Source organism: Oncorhynchus mykiss, chromosome 11, assembly GCF_057628025.1.
Source record: "Oncorhynchus mykiss isolate SJ-2025 chromosome 11, ASM5762802v1, whole genome shotgun sequence".
In the NCBI taxonomy this organism is placed as follows: Eukaryota; Metazoa; Chordata; class Actinopteri; order Salmoniformes; family Salmonidae; genus Oncorhynchus; species Oncorhynchus mykiss.
This window is the reverse complement of record NC_143032.1, coordinates 6,958,474-6,976,376: the sequence shown is the minus strand read 5'-3', so window position 1 is coordinate 6,976,376 and position 17,903 is coordinate 6,958,474.

Here is a 17,903-nt window from a genome sequence, read left to right as displayed (position 1 = left end):
CAGGATAGTCATTCTGAAGTCATTATACCCTGACAGAGCAGGTGTCTACAGGATAGTCATTCTGAAGCCTCTTTACCCTGACAGAGCAGGTGTCTACAGGATAGTCATTCTGAAGTCGTTATACCCTGACAGAGCAGGTGTCTACAGGATAGTCATTCTGAAGTCGTTATACCCTGACAGAGCAGGTGTCATTTGAAGAAGAACCATCCTTGGGTTTCACACATTATTGGCACAAGTTATTTTATACAGGATTTTGGCAAAGGTATTGTTCAGATAACACAATATTTGCATGAGATTGTTAATTCAAAACGTATTGAGTCAAACTTTTTATTGGCCCAAGTTTACAGGAATACAGATAATATTTCAAATGTAAAAAAAAATACAAAATAAATGTACCACGTTAGGAACAAGTTGCTGTTGCTGTTGGTAGCCAAGGCCACAGAGTGCAAGTTACTTTGATTGACACGACGGGACTTGCAGCATCGTTTGACTCTGGGGACAGGCATAGAAACGCTTTCAAAGTGTGTGTTCCTATTGTCAGTGGTCCAAAACACACACAGCGGAAAGTCAAAGATTTTCTATCTAAAAAATATCTTCGTGGGAGGTTCCCCTCCATTTTGGCTCTACTGTAGCTTCTTTCAGAGTTCTTGATGCTGTTCAACTCAAAGCCATCCCGTGACAATTACATCTCGAATGTAGTGTATAAAAACCAAGCAGCAGTGCTGGTCTTTTTCTTGTCTTATGTTTTAAACTGCTTCTAAACAGATTGACTCGTTTTCAACTAAAGACACGTCGCGCAGACATCACTCTATCAATTTCAAAAGTTTATCCAATCTCACATGGCATTGTCAGACACTTGTCAAAAAATCTACTTTATTTTCGCTTTCAAAAGTGAAACATCCATGGCTTACCCTGAAGACAGCGGCAGCTGGAAAGTGTACAACACATCATGATGCATTGGAGCTTCCATTGTGGCAAAATAATCAGAATTTGAAAATACTTTAGTTTCATTTACAGTCACCTAGCCAGACGTGTTTCGTCAAAAAGTGCTGAGGCTTCACAGGCTCCGTGGAGTGTGAAAGACTGCTTTTTTACAACTTAATGTCTAACACGGTGCATGCCAAGGCTGCGTTCATGGGGTAATTAGAAATACTGAGAGTACCTTAGGCATTGGAAATATCATGCCAGCAAAGCCATCTTGGGACCTACATCTGTTAAACCATATGGTCTTTCGTGGGCTTGTTTTCACTGAGGCACTACGCGGAGCACTGGTGTATTTTTTTCCGTCAGGTGTTTTTCCCGTCTGTTTTATGATCTCTCTATGGAGGCCAGGAACAAAGTATTTGGTCGGGGCAATGTCTAACATTAATGCCTGAAGTGTGGGTGAGCATGAGCACGTTAGAAGCGAGATACATATGACTGTACTGCAAGGATGATCACAAAGGGCTGTTGGATGAATACACTAACAGGGATATGAAAAGAACATGCCGTACACTCCAATGTGTTTATTCTCAAGCATGATTCAATAGCCACAGCTATTGTGAAAAAGGCCTGTGGATAATTACAGATCCCCTGTCATTTCTATATTCAAGGATATTAATATCCTATGAGTGCTGTTAATTAAAAAAATGCGTACTCAATACTCAAGAGACCGACTGTATAAAATGCTCCTGTTTTCTTGTCACGTCGTCAACAGACTCTTTGTACCAAAAAACGACTTTATCTCCGTAATTGCATTAGACTTTTAAACTCAACAGATAACATGATGTATTGGTTTGAACAGTTAAAGGGTTAATCAGCAGTTAAAACAGTAACAAAGGGTTGTCCCCACCACTGTTTTGGTAAAAAGCTGAGGGATGGTGCTGGAGAAATTTAATCTCTCTCAAATTCATAGACAGAGGTATGGATGCAAAGACTGACCATCCATGAGATCTACAGTATAGTTTTGATCATGTTTTGAGGCTATACAGTGTTTGCTTACATTTACTTTGTTTACAAACATTGGATTAAAACAAGATTATACTTGGGGTTCTGATGAGGTATGACAGTTGAACTAAAATCATGAGACATTTACAGTTGAAGTCGGACGTTTACATACACTTAGGTTGGAGTCATTAAAACTCGTTTTTCAACCACTCCACACATTTCTTGTTAACAGATTATAGTTTTGGCAAGTCGATTAGGACATCTACTTTGTGCATGACACAAGTAATTTTTCCAACAGTTGTTTACAGACAGATTATTTCACTTATAACTCATTGTATCACAATTCCAGTGGGTCAGAAGTTTACATACACTAAGTTGACTGTGCCTTAAAACAGCTTGGAAAATACCAGAAAATTATGTCACGGCGTTAGAAGCTTCTGATAGTCTAATTGACATAATTTGAGGCAATTGGAGGGGTACCTGAGGCCTACCTTCAAGGCCTACCTTCAAACTCAGTGCCTCTTCGATTGACATCATAGGAACACTAAAAGAAAATCTGGCAAAAAAATTGTAGACCTCCACAAGTCTGGTTCATCCTTGGGAGCAATTTCCAAATGCCTGAAGGTACCACGTTCATCTGTACAAACAATAGTACGTAAGTATAAACACCATGGGACCATGCAGCCGTCATAATGCATTCTGTCTCCTAGAGATGAACGTAATTTAATGCGAAGAGTGCAAATCAATCCCAGAACAACAGCAAAGGACCTCGTGAAGATGCTGGAGGAAACAGGTACAAAAGTATCTATTTCCACAGTTAAATTAAATGAGTCCTATTTCGACATAACCTGAAAGGTCGCGCAGCAAGGAAGAAGCCACTGCTCCAAAACCGCCATATAAAATCCAGACTACGATTTGCAACTGCACACGGGGACAAAGATTGTACTTTTTGGAGAAATGTCCTCTGGTCTGACGAAACAAAAATAGAACTGTTTGGCCATGATGACCATCGTTATGTTCGGGGGAAAAAGGGGGAGGCTTGCAAGCCGAAGAACACCATGCCATACGTGAAGCACTGGGGTGGCAGTATCATGTTGTGGGGGTGCTTTGCGGAAGGAGGGACTGGTGCACTTCACAAAATAGATAGCATCATGAGGCGGGAAAATTATGTGGATTTATTGAAGCAACATCTCAAGACATCAGTTAAAGTTAAAGCTTAGTTGCAAATGGGTCTTCCAAATGGACAATGACCCCAGGCATACTTCCAAAGTTGTGGCAAAATGGCTAAGGTCAACAAAGTCGAATTATTGGAGTGGTCATCACAAAGCCCTGCCCTCAACCCTATAGAAGATTTATGGGCAGAACTGAAAAGGCTTGTGCGAGCAAGGAGACTTACAAACTTGACTCAGTTGCACCAGCTCTGTCAGGAGGAATGGGCCAAAATTCACCCAACTTGTTGTGGGAAGCTTGTGGAAGGCTACCCAAAACATTTGGCCCAAGTTAAACAATTTAAAGGCAATGTTGCAAAATACTAATTGAGTGTATGTGAACTTCTGACCCACTGGGAATGTGATGAAATAACTAAAAGCTGAAATATATCATTCTCTCTGTTATTAATCTGACATTTCACATTCTTAAAATAAAGTGGCGATCCTAACTGACCTAAGAAAGGGATTTTTTGGGATGATTAAATGACAGGAATTTTGAAAAACTGAAAATGTATTTGGTTAAGGTGTGTGTAAACTTTCAACTTCAACTGTATATGTTAGTGGATGTACCAACTGCTGATTGCCCCTTTAAGAGTTGTTTGTATATCAAATTTGGGTTCATTCATTTGAAATGGTGTCAGCCGATCTTTGAAGTCAAAATTATTATTGGACAATATTGTATGTGTAAGGTCCTGGGTGTCGTGAGGGTGAAATCAGGTGCAGGAAAGCAGAGTTCAATAAAGTGCTTTTTCTTTAATGCACACACGGTGAACCACGGTCACCCCACTTACGGGGGCTCAAACCAAATGCCCCAGACACAGGGAAACGAAAACAGTCTAGCACTAAATACACGAACATGTACAGCTAATGCAAACACCAGGGTTACAATAATCAATCCTGCACAAAGAACCAGGCGGGCCGGCTGACTAATAAAGCCTCAGTAATTATAACCAACTCAAAACAGGTGTACTCAATAAACACATAAGGAGGGGGAGAAAAGAATCAGTGGCAGCTAGTAGGCCGGCGACGACGACCGGCGAGTGCCACCCGAACGGGAAGGGGAGCCACTTTCGGTCGGAGTGTTGACAGTATGACTTACTGTGTTTGTGTGTGTGCAGCTACTTGTGTGCACATGCATTTTATTGAATAATGTTGTTATCGGGCCCCTCTTGATTCATGTTGTTATCGGGCCCCTCTTGATTCATGTTGTTATCGGGCCCCTCTTGATTCATGTTGTTATCGGGCCCCTCTTGGTTAATGTTATCGGAACCCTCTTGATTAATGTTGCTATCGGAACCCTCTTGATTAATGTTGTTATCGGAACCCTCTTGATTAATGTTGCTATCGGCCTCTCTTGATCAATGTTGTTATCGGGCCCCTCTTGGTTAATGTTGTTATCGGCCCCTCTTGATTCATGTTGTTATCGGCCCCTCTTGATTCATGTTGTTATCGGGCCCCTCTTGATTCATGTTGTTATCGGGCCCCTCTTGATTCATGTTGTTATCGGGCCCCTCTTGGTTAATGTTGTTATCGGGCCCCTGTTGATTAATGTTGTTATTGGGCCCCTCTTGATTAATGTTGTTATCGGGCCCCTCTTGATTCAAGTTGTTATCGGGCCCCTCTTGATTCATGTTGTTATCGGGCCCCTCATGATTCATGTTGTTATCGGGCCCCTCTTGATTCAAGTTGTTATCGGGCCCCTCTTGATTCATGTTGTTATCGGGCCCCTCTTGATTAATGTTGTTATCGGGCCCCTCTTGATTCAAGTTGTTATCGGGCCCCTCTTGATTCATGTTGTTATCGAGCCCCTCTTGATTCATGTTGTTATCGGGCCCCTCTTGGTTAATGTTGTAATCGGGCCCCTCTTGGTTAATGTTGTTATCGGGCCCCTGTTGATTAATGTTGTTATTGGGCCCCTCTTGATTAATGTTGTTATCGGGCCCCTCTTGATTCAAGTTGTTATCGGGCCCCTCTTGATTCATGTTGTTATCGGGCCCCTCATGATTCATGTTGTTATCAGGCCCCTCTTGATTCATGTTGTTATCGGGCCCCTCTTGGTTAATGTTGTAATCGGGCCCCTCTTGGTTAATGTTCATATCGGGCCCCTGTTGATTAATGTTGTTATTGGGCCCCTCTTGATTAATGTTGTTATCGGGCCCCTCTTGATTCAAGTTGTTATCGGGCCCCTCTTGATTCATGTTGTTATCGGGCCCCTCATGATTCATGTTGTTATCAGGCCCCTCTTGATTCATGTTGTTATCGGGCCCCTCTTGATTCATGTTGTTATCGGCCTCGCTTGATTCATGTTATCGGGCTCCTCTTGATTCATGTTGTTATCGGCCCCTCTTGATTCATGTTGTTATCGGCCCCTCTTGATTCATGTTGTTATCGGCCCCTCTGGATTCATGTTGTTCTCGGCCTCTCTTGATTCATGTTATCGGGCTCCTCTTGATTCATGTTGTTATCGGCCTCTCTTGATTCATGTTGTTATCGGCACATCTTGATTCATGTTATCGGGCTCCTCTTGATTCACTTTGTTATCGGCCCCTCTTGATTCATGTTGTTATCGGCCTCTCTTGATTCATGTTGTTATCGGGCCCCTCTTGATTCATGTTGTTATCGGCCTCTCTTGATTCATGTTATCGGGCTCCTCTTGATTCATGTTGTTATCGGCCCCTCTTGATTCATGTTGTTATCGGCCCCTCTTGATTCATGTTGTTATCGGCCCCTCTTGATTCATGTTATCGGGCTCCTCTTGATTCATGTTGTTATCGGCCCCTCTTGATTCATGTTATCGGCCCCCTCTTGATTCATGTTATTGGGCCCCTCTTGATTCATGTTATCGGGCCCCTCTTGATTCATGTTATCGGGCCCCTCTTGATTCATGTTGTTACCGGGCCCCCTCTTGATTCATGTTACCGGGCCCCTCTTGATTCATGTTACCGGGCCCCTCTTGATTTATGTTATCGGGCCCCTCTTGATTCATGTTATCGGCCCCCTCTTGATTCATGTTACCGGGCCCCTCTTGATTCATGTTATCGGGCCCCTCTTGATTCATGTTACCGGGCCCCTCTTGATACATGTTATCGGGCCCCTCTTGATACATGTTATCGGGCCCCTCTTGCCAGAATGAATTAAATGTTCTATTGTTTTCCATTCACAGTAATATATTACCCTATCTCTCTTTCTTCCGTATGACCAGCTGAACTTAAGAGAAAGGGGGAGGCAGTAGCACAGTGCAATACAAAGCCACAGAAACATTTTATTTGTCTGTATGAGGGTGGGAAATCTTTATAGGAGACCCATTGAGATCCCACTGCTTGTACACTATAAGATCATTGTGTTCTTTAGCATGTAGCATGTTTAGCACAATGAAAATGGAGTATGTACAGTATGCCTGTCAGTATTCAGAACCCTTGGATTTCTTAACATTTTGTGTTACAAAGTGGGATTAAAATGGATTGAAATGTGATTTTTTTTATGTCAACAATCTACACAAAATACTCTGTAATGTCAAAGTGGAAGAATGTTTGAATTTTATTTATAAACAATTCTAACTAAAATATAATTGTTGCTTAACTATTCAGCCTCTTTGTTTAGGCAAGCCTAAATCACATAATACATTAGATGGAGTCACTCTGTAAAATAATATAAATAATAAGGGTTGTCATGATTTTTGAATGACTAACCCTTCTTCTGTCCCCCATACATACGACCAGTGGTGATTTTAGGATGTAAATCTTGGTGGGGAAAATTTAAAAAAATGCGGGATGCATGCCAACTAAGCCCCTACACAACACAACACTAAACATTACATTAATTGCACTATAACGGCGACAAACGGTGCCCACAAACTGTTAGGGCCTACAGTCTCAACAGCTGTCCCAACAGCAGAGTCCCAATAGCATTCCCAACACCTTACCACGGCTACACCTGGCTATCAGCGGAGCCTTGTCTGGCAGCGAAACAGTTCATTCAGCCTCATTTACTGCCTTTTAAAAAAACATAGCTGATATGGCTGAATTGCTTAAACTAATGTTGTTTCTACTGACGATTGAGATGTACAAACTATGGCATAAGGGGATGACAAGCGGATAAGAGGCAATCCGTAATTTTGATTGAGACATTAATGAGCGAGCTAGGATGGACGTAGTCAATATAACTATTTGTTCAGCACTTTTGAAATGTACAGCATCAGAATTCAGAACATGGGCAATTCTTACAGTGTTCTCCCTGTACACCAAGTCAGAAACGTAGGATACATAAAGGGGGCATATAAGCAGACAATTTTCAATTACTACATTTCTCAAAACAAGTGATAGGCTACATGTGCACCACCAAGTCAGAACAGTAGGAGAAATTAAGAGGGGTAAATAGACCAAATTATTAGGGTGAGGCACATGGGCTACTAACATCTTACTACACAACATACACTTAGTATTACTTTCTTAGCTACAGTATACATATCTCCCTGTCATATTACATAATGTATGCAGCAGCATACACGCCATTTTTGGGCTCACCTTGTTGTGCTCACTTGAATGGGAAGGTGGCGTGGCAGACCTTCGTGGGAAAGTTTTGTCATCAGACTGTTATCAAATTCTGGCATTTTATGGTGCTTTCAAGACAACTGGAAACTCAAAAAAAAGGTTGAATCATGATGTCTGTGATCTTCAGGTCGTAGCTCTAGAAAGTGGCCAGAGTTCCGAATTCACAACTCCGAGTTGGATGAAAGTTCAAAAAGTATTTTCCCAGCTGTAGCTCGTTTTTCCCGAGTTCCCAGTTATCTTGAACTCAAATAAGTCTGATTTTGCAGTTCCAAGTTAACAGTTGTTTGAGCACGGCACAAATCATGCTTCATTGATAGCATGGCCAATGATTAATGTTTATCATTTTAAACTAGGAAAAGAGACACTTATCTTAGACTTGGGACCACACAGCCACTCCACTGAATAGCATTGCAATGCTTGCAGTTAACCACACTGATTCCTTCCAAACCACTCATTGTTGAATTTGCGATTTCCAACTTGTTGTGTAATATTTACAGTATGTCCAATGGCCGATGAGCACCAATACGTTTTATCTATAATTTCTCTTCATTATACCTCTTCATATGACAAGGATTTTAAAAAGGATTTACCAGTAGATTGTCGACTTGATTCAAGATGATGACTGCTATATTTTGAAAATATGATGTTGACATGATCAGTCCAATCAAAGCTACTGTAAATATGTGATTTGACTTCATTTAATCTGTGGCCAATGACATTGAGCTTTCTTGGATGGGCACTTCTAATGTAACTCTATGGCAGCACCCAAGGGGCTTGAATTGTCTAGCTCAACCCTTAGACTTGGCGGTGACATAGTGTCCCCATCAGTGACAGATCACTGAGCCAATCACGGTGCAACGCTTCGTATATTGTGCTGGCTTGCCCCACCACCACAGAAAGCACTGAGCTATGCTGAAAGGTTTTACATTTAACCTTTATTTAACTAGGCAAGTCAGGTTAAGAACAAATTCTTATTTACAATGATGGCCTACACCGTCAAAACCCTCAATTTGTCGGGGCATGGACTCTAAAAGGTATTGACAGCATTCCACAGGGATGCTGGCCTATGTTGACTCCAATGCTTCCCACAGTTGTGTCAAGTTGGCAGGATGTCCTTTGGGTGGTGGATCATTCCTGATACACACAGGAAACTATTGAGCGTGAAAAACCCAGCAGGGGGGGTGGACACAGTCGGGGTTTCAACTTACTATTGTGAGCAACAATAGTAGATTACACCATGTGCAATTTCTAAATTTGGTTGTGCATCATCAGTTTTTCTCAAGTTATGTCAATCACTGACAGTCACTCAATTAGCCCATGTTAGCTAACGAGTTTTAGACTGGTAGTTAGTCTTGCCAGCTATCTAAACTTGTAGTGATCATGGCCGAATACCGACTGTGCGCAGGGGCTCATACCCCCAGGGTGTCCCATTGATTCTCACTCAGATATCATATTAACATGGCATAAGTCATTACAAAATGTGTAGAATTGCAATAAATTTGCTTTAAACCTGCAACAATGTTTTTCTACCCCATGGCAAAATGTGTAGAATTGCATGAAATGTGTTGTAAAATTGGCAAAATGTTGCAGGAAATGACCTTTAAAACAAAAAATGTCTCTCTACCATCAAGAGGGGGGCCACTAAAATGCTTTCCCCTCCAACCAAATCTAACCTAGGGCCTCCAAAAGGTTAGAGCTGGCCCTGCATCCAGGACCTCTTTACCAGGTGGTGTCAGAGGAGGGCCCTAAAAAGTGTCAAAGACTCAAGTCATAGACTGTTCTCTTTACTACCACACGGCAAGCAGTACTGATGCGCCAAGTCTGGATCCAACAGGACACTGAACAACTTCAACCCCAAGCCATAAGACTTCTAAATAGATAACCAAATAGCTAACCAGACTATGTGCATTGACCCCCTTTCGCACTAAATCTTGACTCATACTTGACTCTGCTTCTAATCTGTCCTGTTTATAATATGTCCTGTTGCCTAAACACTTTAATCCTACCTATATGTACATATCTACCTGAATTACCTTGCACCCCTGCATATCAACTGGTACCCTGTGTATATATCAAATATAATAAAATCAAATTGTATTTGTCAAATGCGCCGAATACAACCTTACTTACAAGCACTTCACCAAGAGTAAGCAGTTCAAGAAATAGAGTTCATAAAATAAACTAAAGTTAAAGATAAAACACAATAAAACAACAAAAACAAGGCCATATACAGGGGGTATATACTGAGTCAATGTACAGGTTAGTCGAGGTAGTTAGTACACGTAGGTAGGGGTGAAGTGCATAGATCAGAAACAGAGACTAGTAGTAGTGTAAAAACAAAGGGGGGGGGTCAATGTAAATAGTCCGGGTGGCCATTTGATTAATTGTTCAGCAGTCTTATGGCTTGGGGTAGAAGTTGTTAAGGAGCATTTTGGTCCTAGACTTGGCCCTCCGGTACCACTTGCCGTGCGGTAGCAGGGAGAACAGTCTATTTACTTGGGTGACCGGAGTGTTTGGCAATTTTTTGGGCCTTCATCTGACACCGCCTAGTATATAGATCCTGGATGGCAGGAAGCTTGGCCCCAGTGATGTACTGGGCCATACACACTATCCACTATAGCACCCTATGGTCGGATGCCGCCGAGCAGTTGCCATACCAGGTGGTGATGCAACCGGTCAGGATGCTCTCGGTGGTGCAGCTGCAGCACTTTTTGAGGATCTGGGGACCAATTTCAAATATTTTCAGTCTCCTGAGGTGGAAAAGGTGTTGTTCTATCCTCTTCAAGACTGTCTTGGTTTGTTTGGACCATGATCGTTTGTTGGTGATGTGGACACCAAGGAGATTGAAACTCTCGACCCGCTCCACTACAGCCCAGTCGATGTGAATGGGGATGTGTTCAGACCACCTTTTTCTGTAGTCTACGATCAGCTCCTTAGTCTTGCTCACGTTGAGGGAGAGGCTGTTGTCCTGGCACCACACTGCCAGGTCTCTGACCTCATCCTTATAGGCTGTCTCATCGTTGTCGGTGATCAGACCTACAGCTGTTGTGTCACCAGCAAACTTAATGAAGGTGTTGGAGTCGTGCTTGGCCGCATAGTTGTGGGTGAACAGGCAGTACAGGAGGGGACTAAGCACACACCCTGAGGGGCCCCCTGTTGAGGATGAGCATGGCAGATGTGTTGTTCCCTACCCTAACGGTCCGTCAGGTGGTCCAGAATCCAGTTGCAGAGGGAGGTGTTTAGTCCCAGGGTACTTAGCTTAGTGATGAGCTTTGTGGGCACTGTGGTGTTGACGCTGAGCTGCAATCAATTAATAGCATTCTCACATGGGCAGTGAGGAGTGCGAGCGATTGAGATTGCGTCATCTGTGGATCTATTTGGGCGGTATGCGAATTGAAGTGGTTCTAGGGTTTCTGGGATGATGGTGCTGATGAAGGACATGACCAGCCTTTTAAAGTACTTCATGGCTACCGACGTGAGTGCTCCGGGTCGGTATTCATTTAGGCAGGTTACCTTCGCTTTCATTGACTGTGGTGGTCTGCTTGAAACATGTAGGTATTACAGACTCAGTCAGGGAGAGGTTTAAAATGTCTGTGAAGACACTTGTCAGTTGGTCCACGCATGCTCTGAGTACACGTTCTGGTAATATTTCTGGCCCCACAGCCTTGTGAATGTTGACCTGTTTAAAGGTCTTGCTCACATCGGCTGTGGAGAGCATGATCACACAATCCTCTGGATCAGCTGGTGCTCTCATGCATGCTTCAGTGTTGCTTGCCTCGAAGCGAGCATAAAAGGCATTTAGCTCGTCTGGTAGGCTCGCGTCACTGGGCAGCTCGCAGATGGGTTTCCTTTTGTAGTCTGTAATGGTTTCCAGGCCCTGCCACATCTTACGAGCATCAGAGCTGGTGTAGTACGATTCAATCTTAGTCCTGTATTGACGCTTTGCCTGTTTGACGGTTCATCTGAGGGCATAACGGGATTTCTTATAAGTGTCCTGCTCCTTGAAAGCATTAGTTCTACCCTTTACAGGCAACATCCGCACCGAGCTAATCAATGGCTTTTGATTGGGATATATGTACGGTCAGTGTGGGTATGATGTCGTCGATGCACTTACTGATGAAGCCAGTGACTGAGGTGGTATACTCCGCACAGCCAGAAGAGGACTGGCCACCCCACATAGCCTGGTTCCTCTCTAGGTTTCTTCCTAGGTTTTGGCCTTTCTAGGGAGTTTTTCCTAGCCACCGTGCTTCTACACCTGCATTGCTTGCTGTTTGGGGTTTTAGGCTGGGTTTCTGTACAGCACTTTGAGATATCAGCTGATGTACGAAGGGCTATATAAATACATTTGATTTGATTTGATTTAATACAGAGTGTAGTGCGTACGACCCAGTACATCACTGGGGCCAAGCTTTCCTGCCATCCAGGACATCTATATCAGGCGGTGTATACCCCCTCAAATGGCCACCTGGACTATTTACATTGACCCCCCCACCCCCATTTGTTGTTACACTGCTGCTAATAGCTGTGTATAATCTATGCATAGTCACTTTACCCCTACCTTTATCTACAAATTACTTCAACTAACCTGTACACCCGCACATTGACTCGGTACCGGTTCACCCTGTATATAGCCTTGTTATTGTTAATTTATCGTGTTACTTTTTAATATTTTTGACTGTAGTTAATTTGGTAAATATTTTCTTAACTCTTTTCTTGAACTGGTTAAGGGCTTGTAAAAATAAACATTTCACGTTAAGGTCTACACCTGTTGTATTTGGCACATGTGACAAATAAAGTTTGATTTGATGGTCAGATTTGCCAAATGGAGGGCGAGCAGAGCTTTGTATGTATCTCTGTGTGTGGAGTAAAGGTGGTCTAGAGTTTTTTTTTCCTCTGGTTGGACATGTGACATGCTGGTAGAAATTAGGTAAAACGGATTTAGGTTTGCCTGCATTAAAGTCCCCGGCCACTAGGAACGCCGCTACTGGATGAGCAATTTCTTGTTTGCTCATGGCCTTACACAGCTCGTTGAGTGCGGTCTTCGTGACAAGTTTATTCTCCAGTGATCTCCAGTGATTGGACGTTGACCAATAGAATGGATGGTTTAAGCGGGTTACCCACTCTGCAACGAATTCTCACAAGGCACCCAGATCTCTGCCCCTTATCTTTTCATCCTTCCTTCACGTGAATGACGGGGATTTGAGCCTGGTCTCGGAGAAGCAGTATATCCTTCACGTCGGACTAAAATCTTCGTCCAGTTCGAGGTGAGTAATCGCTGTTCTGATATCCAGAAGCTCTTTTCATTCATAAAATATCCAAGTTGTCGATATTCATTGTGTATTTATTCCTTGAGTTATTATTTTTCAATTTTTCTCTCTTCTCGGTTGGGAAAGGTCCGTAAGTCTACACACAAAAAAATGTAATTTGATTTGATTATAATGATTTGATGCATCTGCAGGCCTAAAAGACAATAAAGTGTGCTCTATGTTTCTGTAAAAAAAATAACGAACGCAACCAAGGCCATTCCTTGTAATCGGATTCGGCATATTACATTACTTCTTATGTGAGGCTTCCTGTTCCTGTACAGCCAATGCAACTTATTAGATAAGAGATGTGTCAGAGGATTATAGACAGTCAGGTTCAACCTTTTTGGCAGCCTTGATAAGGCGAGAAAAAAATACTGTATAAAATAAATACAAATACTGAGCTATATTGTATGCAAAAAAACAAACATGAAAATAAAGCTTGACAGTGGTGGGTTTAGAGTCGAAAAAATGTTGCCTTTTGCAGAAGAAAAATATATATACCTACTGTAGGATGTGATGGTGGATCTTCAATGTTATGGGGCTATTTTGCTTCCACTTGTCCTGGGGTCCTTAATAAGGTCAAAGGCATAATGAACTTTACCCAGTACCAGAACATTTTATCCAAATACCTGGTTGCCTTTGCCAGGAGGCTGAAATTTGACTGCAAGTGGATCTTCCAGTAAGACACTAACAGGATTGGTGGTTCCCCTGCAGGAAGGTTGAGCTAACGTTGGCTAATGCTATTAGCATGAGGTTGTAAGTAACAATATCATTTCCCAGGACATAGACATATCTGATATTGGCAGAAAGCTTAAATTCTTGTTAATCAAACTGCAATGTCCAATTTACAGTAGCTATTACAGTAAAGTAATAGCATGCTATTGTTAGAGGAGAATGCACAGTTATGAACATGAAAAGTTATTTATAAACAAATTAGGATATTTTGGGCAATCTTGATACAACATTTTGAACAGAAATGCAATGGTTCATTGGATCAGTAATCTATCACTCCAGTGGTAATGCTAAATTGTAATTATTTTGCCTCTCTGGCCTATTTATTGCCTTACTTCCCTAATCTTACTACATTTGCACACTGTACATAGATTTTTCTATTGTGTTTTTGACTGTAGGTTTGTTAATCCCTATGTTGTTGTTTTTGTCACACTGCTTTGCTTTATCTATATTACTGAACAAGAGATTGTAGTGTAAAATAATATAATTTCCCCAATTACTTTTGTATACTATAGCTCCATATTTGTATTATTTATTTTCTAGTCTTTTTACCCTTTACAAAGGGTGTCAATAATTTTGGACTATACAAATAGATCAAGCACCCAGAAGAGGGAGTTGAATGTCTTTACATCACATGACCAGGGAAAGAACATTTGCTTGATGTATACTGAATAAACATATAAACGAAACATGCAACAAGTTAAAGTTCATAGAAGGAAATCAGTCAATTGAAATAAATTCATTAGAACCTAGTCTATGGATCTGTTGGTCACAGACACCTTAAAACAAATGGGCCTCAAAATGGGCCTCAGGATCTTGTCACAGTATCTCTATGCATTCAAATTGCCATCGATAAAATGAGATTGTGTTCGTTGTCCATAGCTAGATCGAATCCCAGATCTGACAATGTAAAAATCTGTCGTTCAGCCCCTGAACAGGGCAGTTTAACTCCCTGGTCCTTGGCCATCATTGTAAATAAGAATTTGTTCTTTAACTGACTTGGCTAGTTAAAAAAAGGTTAAATAAAATAAATAAATACAATTATGGCTGCCCCTGCCATGAACATTACATTAACTGGCAACAGCTGTGGTGGACATTCCTGCAGTCAGCATGCCAATTGCAAGCTCCCTCAAAACTTGAGTAATCTGTGGCAACACTGCACATTTTTGAGTGGCCTTTTATTGCCCCCAGCACAAGGTGCACCTGTGTAATGATCATGCTGTTTAATCAGCTTCCTGCCACACCTGTCAGGTGGATTTTTTTTATCTTGGCAAAGGAGAAATTCTCATTTACAGGGAGGTTAACAAATGTGCAGAACATTTCAGTAAACTAAGCTTTTTGTGTGCATTAAACATTTCTGATAACTTTTCGTGAAACATGGGACTAACACTTTACATGTTGCATACATTTTTTGGTTCAGTATATTATAGCATGCTGCTAGCTCGCCATGTGCTCTGAGTCACCCAGTCATAGCAGGAAAGAATGCTCTGAAGTCCCTATACCGTTGCCATATACTGTACATTTGGAGCGTAGGAGGGACTGACTGTTCTGTCCTCAGGAATCTACATATAGAGCTTTGCCAGTACTTTGCTATATTTTCCACCAACTCTTCCGGAGCCAAGGGATTTTTCTAATTGGCTGTCATAGCCGCAGGAAGTAGTTTGGCGGGTTGGTGTGCAGCGAATAATTCCCCCCCCCCCACACACACACACACTCTTTTATTGATGAAATAGTGATGTGCAGCTGCCTTCGTTTCACAAGTAAGCAGGTGTGCAGTGCTGAGGGAACAACTTTTTTTTCAATTTGAGAATGCAAGGAAAATGTATTTTGATCGATTCTAAGTAAAGTACATTTAATTACCGCAATAATTCCATGAAAAAAAACGATGGAATTACAAACCAAATAAATATGTAATCTGCTTTTAATGGTGGTTTCTTCCTTGTCTTCTCTCTGGCCAATTATGAAAACTGTAGGCTACATGTGTGCACTGCAGAGACCCGTTGGAGGCTCGACAACTTCAGAACATTGAAAAAAACATATATAATTCCCGTGTGGCTGCCTTGACGTTCATAAAACTCCCACCAAATAAAATCCCATGTTATTTGTCACACGCTCCGAATACAGTGAAGTGCCTACTTACAAGCCCTTAATCAACAATGCAGTTAAGAAAAATACAACAAAAAAAGTATGAAATAAAAGTAACAAAAGTAACAAATAAGCCGCTGTTGTGCAGTGGAACCCAGAACGATATGTAACCTCTTGGTTATAGCAACACCGTTCTGCCGAGGACACCCCAAGCCCAAGAGCCTGATCCTCTCTGGAAGTTCCTGCAGCCCTGTTTGGGATATTTAGCCTATATTGGCTATTGGTTGAGATGCCGCAGTGCCCGTTCTAGCTTGGTATGTCAGGGTGGGAAATTGGAAATGTGAATTGGGCCAAGTTGGGAGGTAATAATGCATTTAGGTTATAGTTTATTGAGATGCATGAATACACCACACCAACATATGATGGACTGTTTTAAAACTAATTTCCTGCAATTCTATGCAGTAATGATTCATGTTCACTACTTGGTCAATTTATTTGATCTATGTAAATAAATTACATGAACTGATAGTTCACCCCTCTGTTTTATTCCAATCTCTTATAGAGTATATTGTAACCATGTTATCAAGCTAATCAAATCAAAGCTGTCCCTTTTCAGCCCCATAAAAGAGCGTTCCAATGGTTTAAAATAACCCTCATCAAGATCTGTTGCCTACGTCTAATAGTACTACTCATCACATATTATTATTGTTACAAAATATAATATTATCACTATTATCACTATAGAAGATTATCACAATGGTGATTGTTTAGTCAAGTTAGATCAAAGCTGAATCAATCTTTATTCTGTAATAGGGTATATTGTAATCAAAGGACAAGCAAGATCACATAATGAATAATTAGTATTTTACATAACCGAACTGAATATAATACCGTAGCATAGTAGGCCTGTAACGTTACTGTTAAACCTACAACACCACCTCATTTCTAATCAGATTTTAGGATGGTTAGATGGAGCTGAATGGTCCCCCAAAAATGACCATGCACCAACACTCAACAAAGTGCGCCACTATGATATATACTTTGATTGAAACAAAATACAAGAACGGGTCATTGTTATCATCATCTGCTCTAATTAGCTCACGTAACAGTCATTTAAGAAGATGGAAATGCATTCTTATCGGTAGACTCAACAGCCTTGGTTTCTCAAATGACTACCTCGCCTGGTTCACCAACTACTTCTCAGAGAGTTCAGTATGTCAAATCGGAAGGTCTGTTGTCCGGACCTCTGGCAGTCTCTATGGGGGTGCCACAGAGTTCAATTCTCGGGCCGACGTCGCTCGGGACGAAGTCGCTCTTGCGGCTGGTGATTCCTTGATCCACCTCTTTCCACCATTCTCTATACATCTGGCACTTCTCTGGACACTGTGTTAAAACTTGTTAGGGATAGGGGGCAGTATTCAGAATTTTGGATGACTGACGTGTCCAAAGTAAACTGCCTGTTACTTAGACCCAGAAGCTAGGACATGCATATGCATGGTAGTATTGGATAGAAAACACGCTAACGTTTCTAAGGCTGTTAAAATTATGTCTGTGAGTATAACAGCACTGATTTGGCAGACAAAAACCAATTTTTTCTTTTGTTGATCTGCCAGCCAATTCCAAGCTTAAAATATTGAAACCAAAGACTTCCGCCTCCCAAATTGCAGTTCTTATGGCTTCCACTAGATGTCAACCATCTTTATACATGGTTTCAGGCTTGTATTCTGAAAAACCAACGAGGAATAGTTGTTTATCCTAAGGAAGTCCTATGGCAAAACTAGTCTCATTGCGCGCGTGACCGAATGCGCTGCGTTCTTTTCCTTTCCTTTTGAAAATAGTTTGCTCCGTATGAAATATTATCGTTTATTTAGATATTACAGTACCTAATAATGAATTAGAAACATTGTTTGGTTTGGATAAACTTTACTTGTAACTTTTTGGAACTCCTATGTCTGCATTCTGAACGGGTGGATTACTGAACTCAAGGACGCCTACTAAACGGACTATTTGGGATACAAAGAAAGGAATTTATCAAACAAAGCAACCATTCATTGTGTTCCTGGGACTCTTGTGATTGCGATCAGAGGAAGATCTTC